The sequence below is a fragment of the Mandrillus leucophaeus genome, unplaced genomic scaffold (assembly GCF_000951045.1).
Source record: "Mandrillus leucophaeus isolate KB7577 unplaced genomic scaffold, Mleu.le_1.0 Scaffold651, whole genome shotgun sequence".
NCBI classification, from domain to species: domain Eukaryota; kingdom Metazoa; phylum Chordata; class Mammalia; order Primates; family Cercopithecidae; genus Mandrillus; species Mandrillus leucophaeus.
This window is the reverse complement of record NW_012107042.1, coordinates 236,855-244,618: the sequence shown is the minus strand read 5'-3', so window position 1 is coordinate 244,618 and position 7,764 is coordinate 236,855. Positions and strand designations below refer to the sequence as shown.

General features: G+C 52.6%; 1 protein-coding gene across 6 annotated transcripts in view; it reads left to right on the top strand.

The window, feature by feature from the left end:
* Positions 1-7,764, top strand: part of MAP2K3 (mitogen-activated protein kinase kinase 3) — a 42,238-nt gene that overhangs the window by 29,564 nt on the left and 4,910 nt on the right. The window lies entirely within an intron of this gene.

Genomic DNA, 7,764 nt, shown 5'->3' with positions numbered 1-7,764 from the left:
CGTATAATCACGTTCACACCCATGCAACCACCTCCCTCCAAGATGCAGGATAGTTCCCTCACCCCAGCCCAGAATGTTCTCTTGGGCCCCTTCCCTGCCATCCCTCATGTGCCTAAGGCAGCCGCAAGTCTGGTTTTCCCATGGTGGGTTTGTTTCGCCCTTTCTGGAACATCAGCCTCACTAGCTTGATGTTTCTGGACCCACCCGGGCCTGGTGTGGTGTCGGTTTGTTCCTTTTTGCTGCTGAGCACAAGTCTATTTTTCCAGATTTACGGCTTTTCAAAAAATGAATTAGGCTTAGTTCCCATTGACCACTGGGTGCCCATCCCAGCCTCCGCCTCCAGGTCACTGTGGTTGGCGTTTGGCACGGAACCTTCTGGTCCTTTTTATGTGCATTTCCATCTTTACACACATCCCCATGGAGGGCACGCGGATACGAGTGCGTATTTGCATGGAGAATCCCTGCTAGGCTGGTCTCCCATGCTGGTCTGTGGGGACTCCATGTCCAAACACACAGATCCTGCCTCCCAGGCTTTAATTGATCCTGCTGTCCTCTGGAAGCACCCACACAAGCCAGGCTCTCACTGCACCTCACGTCTGGAGGGCGGAGGCAGGCGCGGCGCCCCCAGCAAAGCACCTGGGGTCCTGCCTTCTTTGCAGTGGCTTGGCTGGGCTGGGCACGTCCTGGCTATTCCCTGAGGACCAAGTATGACCGTCAGCTAGCCCAACACCTCTTGCAGCCTCAGTTCCCTGGTCCGACCCTTGGGACCCTGGTGGAACCTGCCCACTGGGGCATGGGAGGGGGCACAGGAGGGGTCTGGGGCGAGGGAGGGGGACACAGCTATGCAGAGCATGGCACCTGCCTCCAGTCATGCTCCACAGACATGGCTGAGGCATGTCCTTTCCTGGCAGATGTGAAGCCCTCCAATGTCCTTATCAACAAGGAGGGCCATGTGAAGATGTGTGACTTTGGCATCAGTGGTTACTTGGTGGACTCTGTGGCCAAGACGATGGATGCCGGCTGCAAGCCCTACATGGCCGTGAGTGGTCCCCAAGCCCCCCAGGCTCAGGAGAGGATGGGGCGGGGAGAGATCTGCCCAAATCAGCCACCCTGGCCATGCCCTCTACCCGTCGGGCAGAGCCTCCCCACACTGCGTTTCCTACCATAGTGGGGCCACCTGTGTCTTGCTGCCCAGGGGCAGCCCTTCTGAACCCTGTTGTTAACTGACCCCCACAGCGCCCCAGTTGGGTGATAAGCTGCATGAACAACCTCCACGGAGGACAGTGGTGGGCTGTGCCGGTCCTGCCCCGCCCTCATTGTCAGGAGGGCCTTAGGGGTCTGCTCCCAGGTAGGGGCAGCCCGAGGCAAGGGTTGGGCCTTCTAAGCATGACCCAGGCCCTCCTAGCCTCAGTTTCCTCCCCTGTCACATGGGCAGGTGGGCTAAGCTGGGCGCTCAGTTTGGGGATTGGGAGGCAAGGCCTAGCCATCGGAGCTTACCTGGGGCGGGTGTTCACGCCTCACTGTTCCCTCCTGCAGCCTGAGAGGATCAACCCGGAGCTGAACCAGAAGGGCTACAATGTCAAGTCCGACGTCTGGAGCCTGGGCATTACCATGGTACTGTGTGGGGCCAGAGCCTGCCCTTGGTGGTCAGTTGGGGTGGGTGGAGCCGTGCCTGGGGCCCTGAGCTTTTGGGGGACTCCTCAAATAGTTTAGGCTCTGGAAAGAAGTATTGGCTTCAAAATCTGAGAAGAAAACATGCCATCAGAAATTACCATCGATTTAGGGGAACGTCCTAGGGTCAGGGTCACTCATCATGAAGTCCTGGCACTTTGTGATATGGTGGCCACAGGGCTTTCTCTGGAGTTCTTGGTGCTTGTTGAGAAATCACAGCCAATCCCAAATTATGTGAGTTCCTGGTGTGTAAATCATGCAAAAGCAAGATGGTGAAGATCTTTTCAAAAATATTTCATAGCAGAAGGTTTGTTGCCAGTGGCGTGCTGTGGAGTGGTAGGAAGGGTGGGTGAACTCTCAATCCTGGGCCTGTGGAGGCCAAAGGCATCCCTGGCTTGGGTAGGGTGAGGGCAGATGTGGCAGAAGTCCAGGTGTAGGGATGGGCCCAGAGCCATTGCTTCTGGAATTGCCTGGCAAAACCCCGTGCCTTCCGTGTCGGGGCTCAGGTCAAGGTGTGGGTAAGCCTGCTCTGACTCCCATGTGGATAGTGGATTGGGAGGATGGGAAGACCACCAGGGTGTGTCCCCCAGCCAGGGCTAGGAAGTTGTGCAGGAGATGCATGGAAGGACGATGCCATCAGCAGGTAGGGCTCAGGCCGGTGGCCTTGGCCAGCTGCGTGGCTTGGGACCAATGGAGTTTTCTGGGCATCATCTCCTTCCCTGCTCAGGGAAGCCTGGCCCAGGACATTCCTGCTTGTCCCCAGTCCCTTTGACTATTTGGTGTTGGGGATGAGGCCATCAGAGGAAATCAGTAAGGTGTGGTGAGAAGCAGTAGCGGGGTGTTTTCCAACACTACAACCCATTCTCAGATTCTCCAGACACCCGCCCAGTGTCCTGCAGTTCTGTTCGGTTCTCATGCTACCTGGAGTTCGCACAGACCTCACATGTTAAGAGCTCTCTCCCACCAGACTGCCCCCAACATCACACACCAGTTGGAAGTAGCGGGTCTCCCATACTACTGGACTGACCCGCTACAAATTGGGGTTTCCCACGACCCTCTCCTAAGGTTTGATAATGGCTCACAAAACTCAGGAAAACACTTTACTTGTGTTTACTGGTTTATCAGAAAGGATATAACTCAGGACCAGCCAGGTGGAAGAGACTCATGGGGGGAGGGGTGTGAGTGTGGGGTACAGAGCTGCCATGCCCTCTCAGGGCCTGACAGTCTCCTGGTACCTCCCTGTGCTTGCCCAATCTACAGGCTCCTCAAGCTCATGGAGTTTTATTGTTGTTTTTGACATGGAGTCTCACTCTGTCGCCCAGGCTAGAGTGCAGTGGCACAGTCTCAGCTCACTGTAACCTCTGCCTCCTGGGTTCAAGCGATTCTTGTGCCTCAGCCTCCCGAGTCGCTGGGATTACAGGCACCACCATGCCCAGCTAATTTTTGTATTTTTAGTGGAGGTGGGGTTTTGCCATGTTGGCCAGGCTGGTCTCGAACTCCTGACCTCAAGTGATCTGCCTTCCTCAGCCTCCCAAAGTGCTGGGATTACAGGCATGAGCCACCGCGCCCGGCCTCACATGGAGAAGTTATTTTTGAGAGAGGGTCTCACTCTGTTGCTCAGGCTGGAGTGCAGTGGTGCGATCGCAGCTCACTGCAGCCTTGAACTCCCAGGCTCAAGCCATCCCCCCACCTCAGTCTCCCAGGTAGCTGGAACTACAGGTGTGTGCCCCCACGCCCAGCTAATTTTTTAAATGTTTTGTAGAGGAGTCTCACTATGTTGCCCAGGCTGGTCTTGAAATCCTGGGCTCAAGCAATCTGCCCACCTTGGCCTCCCAAAGTGCTGGGATTATAGGCACAAGCTACCGCACCCACTGAAAGTTTTTATAGAGCACAGTCTGCAGCCCCCTCCTCTCAGTGTCAGTTGGCAGGTGATGCTGAGAGTTCCCACCCTGTATAATCAGCTAGGTTTTCTGGGCAGCAGCCCGGTCCTGAGGCTGTCTAGGGGCCTTACCCTGAGTCACCTTATTAGCATAAACTCAAGCTCCTTGTGGATAACAAAACCACTCCTGTCACTCAGGAAATTCCAAGGGTTTTAGGAGCTCTGTGCCAGGAACAAAGACCAAATAAATTTCTGTTGATGCCACAGGGGTGGAGAAGAGTGGGGCAGGTGGGGGTGGCCCTGGGGACAGGTGGAAGGCCACTGTTGCAAATGCGGAGGCCTCTGCAAAGAGGGCACCCTGCTGACCTGAGGGCAGGGTAGACCAGGGGGTGCAGGTGCAAAGGCCCTGAGGTGGGGCTGTGCCTGCTGTGTGCCTGGGTGGCCGGGTCAGGGGAGAGGGAGGGAGGGTTGGGAGCGAGGTAAGAGAAGTGTCTGGTGGGTAGAGAGTTGACGCGGGTGTTGTGGGTTTTATTGGTGTTGCTGCTACCATCGTTATTATCATCATGTGGTTGGAACTTTATTTATTTTTTATTTTTATTTGTTTGAGATGGAGTCTCACTTTGTTGCCCAGGCTGGAGTGCAGTGGGACAATCTCGGCTCACTGCAACCTCTGCCTTCTAGGTTCAAGTGATTCTCCTGTCTCAGCCTCCCAAGTAACTGGGATTACAGGCTTGTGCCACCATGCCCTGCTTTTTTTTTTTTTTTTTTTTTTTTGAGACAGTCTTACTCTGTCGCCCAGCCTGGAGTGCAATGGCACGATCTCAGCTCATTGCAACCTCCACCTCTCAAGTTCAGGCAATTCTCCTGCCTCAGCCTCCCCAGTAGCTGGGATTATAGGCGTGAGCCACCACACCTGGCAAATTTTTGTATTTTTAGAAGAGATGGGGTTTCGCCATGTGGGCCAGGCTGGTCTCAAACTCCTGACCTCAGGTTATCTGCTTGCCTCTGCCTCCCAAAGTGTTAGGATTACAGGCATGAGCCACTACGCCTGGCCTTTTTTTAATTATTTTTTTATTTTTTGAGGGAGTCTCACTCTGTTGACCAGGCTAGAGTGCAATGGCGCAATCTCAGCTCACTGCAACCTCCGCCTCCCAGGTTCAAGCAATTCTCTTGCCTCAGCCTCTCGAATAGCTGGGATTACAGGTGCCTGCCACCACGCCCAGCTAATTTTTGTATTTTTAGTAGAGACAGGGTTTCGCCATGTTGGCCAGGCTGGTCTCCGACTCCTGACCTCAGGTGATCCACCCACTTCGGCCTCCCGAAGTGTTGGGATTACAGGCATGAGTCACCACGCCCAGCCTTGAGCCACTGCGCCTGGCCTGTGGCTGTAACTTTATAAACAGTGTATCTGTAGACAGTGACTGGGAAAGACTCAAAGTCGAAATAATTTTGTCAGAGAGGTGGGACTGGGCCATACCTTCAATTTTCGTTAATTGGTGACATGTAATTTTTCAATTAAACTTTTTTTTTTTTGAGGTGGAGAGGAATATTCAGCCTGAAGGCAGGTGCTGAATCTGCAATAATAGTTTTCCAAGTCCTAGGTTAGATGCAAAGGACAAGTTCTTGCTGTATTTAGACTGCACAGAACTGGTTGGATATTAGAGACCCTGCTCATGACCACCTCACACATACACATACCCTTATGTCCCTTCCCCACCTCTCTGTCTCCCTTCCATCTGTCCATCATCATTATTGGGCCCACCATGGCTAGTGGCCTTCTGATGTAGCTGATGGAACTTGGACAAGTGTGTGCTAAGTGTATATTTCAGTTGTCAAATATTGCATAGCAAACCACCCCAGAACCTACTGACCCAAACCAATGGCAGTTTCTTATTTCTCATGTTTCCACCATTGTGGCTGGGCTCAGCTGGATGGCTCTTCTGCTGTACCTGGCACTGCCTGGGGTCATGGCTGGGCTGGGCTGGGCTGGGCTGGGCTGGGCTGAAAGTCCCAACACGACCTCACAAACATGGGCCTCCTCTGCCTGGCCTCCCCATGTGACTTACTCACCTTGGCCTGCTCCCTGGGCTTCAGAGCATGGCAGTGTCAGCAGAGTTGGAGTTCTTTCGTGATGGCTGGCATCCAAAAGGAAGTCTCCTGAAGTGCTAGGCCTAGAACTGGCACAGCATCACTTCTGCCTCCTTGTTTGGTCAGCAAGTCACAGGCCAGCTCAGGTTCAAGGACAGGGAATGCTCCCGGCTTGATGGAGGATCAGCAGGCGCACACAGGGAGGTGGAGGTGAAGGTGGCCTCTTTGGGCATGGGTTAGGTTTTTCTCCCACGAGTTACAAAAGTAGTGGAAACCTAACAAAAATACAGAGGCAAAGTAAGGGGAAAATGACTGTAGTTAGCTACCTAGAGATACTTCTTACCCCATTTCAGTGCCAATATTGTGCATTATATTATATATATAATATTTTTATTATATATATTTATATAAAATACATTTTATTATAATTTAGAGAAATATGAACAATATGTAATGCTTCTCTTTTTTGTTGTTATTGAAACAGAGTCTCGCTCTGTTGCCCACACTGGAGTGCAGTGGTGTGATCTTGGCTTACTGCAACCTCCGCCTCCCAGGTTCAAGTTATTCTCCTGCCTCAGGCTCCCGAGTAGCTGGGACTACAGGCGTGTGCCACTATGCCCGGCTCATTTTTGTATTTTTAGTAGAGATGGGGTTTCACCATGTTGGCCAGGCGAGTCTCAAACTCCTGATTCTGATCCACCCACCTTAGCCTCCCGAAGTGCTGGGATTACAGGTGTGAGCCACTGCGCCCAGCCTCGTAATGCTTCTTTCTAAAAAGCTTTTTTATTTTTATTTTATAGCATTACATATTGTTCATATTTTTCTCTCTCTCTGTTTTTTTTTTTTTTTTTCTCAGACGTAGTTTTGCTCTTGTTGCCCAGGCTGGGGTGCAATGGTGCAATCTCGGCTCACCACAACCTCTGCTTCCCAGATTCAAGTGATTCTCCTGCCTCACTCAGCCTCCCAAATAGCTGGGATTACAGGCATGCGCCACCACATCTGGCTAATTTTGTATTTTTAGTAGAGACGGGGTTTCTCCATGTTGGTCAGGCTGGTCTCGAATCCCCGACCTCATGTGATCTGCCCGCCTCGGCCTCCCAAAGTGCTTGGATTACAGGCGTGAGCCACTGCACCTGGCCAATTTCTCTAAATTGTAATAGACTCCTGTATGTATCTCTTCCAAAGACTCCATAAGCATCTGCCACCATATACTCACCCTGTCTGCTGATGTGGGATGTTTCCCTTGTTCCTGATGTTTTCCTTCCATTTGAAATTCTTGGCCATCCTGGGGAAGTGACTGGTGAAACAGAGTCGGGAGAGTCACCCTGGGTGGGACCCTGGTCTCAGCCTCACCCCATCCTGCAAGGGCCCCAGCGCTCTCTTGGCATTGGCTTTTTCCCACTCACTGCACAAGCCTCAGGATGCCAGTGGGAATCACCCAGAACAGACAGGGGTCATGCCAGGGATGGCCCTTGGCCAGGAGCGAGTGCTGACTGGGTGCTGGCCTGTTAGTGTTGTCGCTGGGGAGTCACAGGGGTGAGACTACGGTCCTGGCTGCGTCTCTGCCCCCACAGTGGGCCCCCCCCGGTGCTGGACATTCAGGCTGCTTCTAAACATTTCCTGGCAGATAACACCATATGGCACATCTTTGTGCCCAGAGGCTATTTTTGTTGTTTTTCATTTTCTGAGCTTTTTTTGAGACGGAGTCTTGTTCTGTCGCCCAGGCTGGAGTGCAGTGGAGTGATCTTGGCTCACTGCAACCTCCACATCCCAGGTTCAAGCTATTCTCCTGCCTCAGCCTCCGGAGTGGCTGAGTTTACAGGTGCCCTCCCCTATGCCCGGCTAATTTTTTGTATTTTTAGTAGAGACGGGGTTTCACCATGTTGGCCAGGCTGGTCTAGAACTCCTGACCTTGTGATTTGCCTGCCTCAGCCTCCCAAAGTGCTGGGATTACAGTCGTGAGCCACGGTGCCCAGGTATTTTTGAGCTCTTTAGAAAAAATAAAGGAGTACGAGGTTGAGGATTTGGACACTTCTGGTTTTCTAATTATAACTCTCATGGCCACTGGCCCTTCTCCTGCAGCTCATGTGGGGTCCTTGCTTTACATATTGCAGTCAGTGAAAATT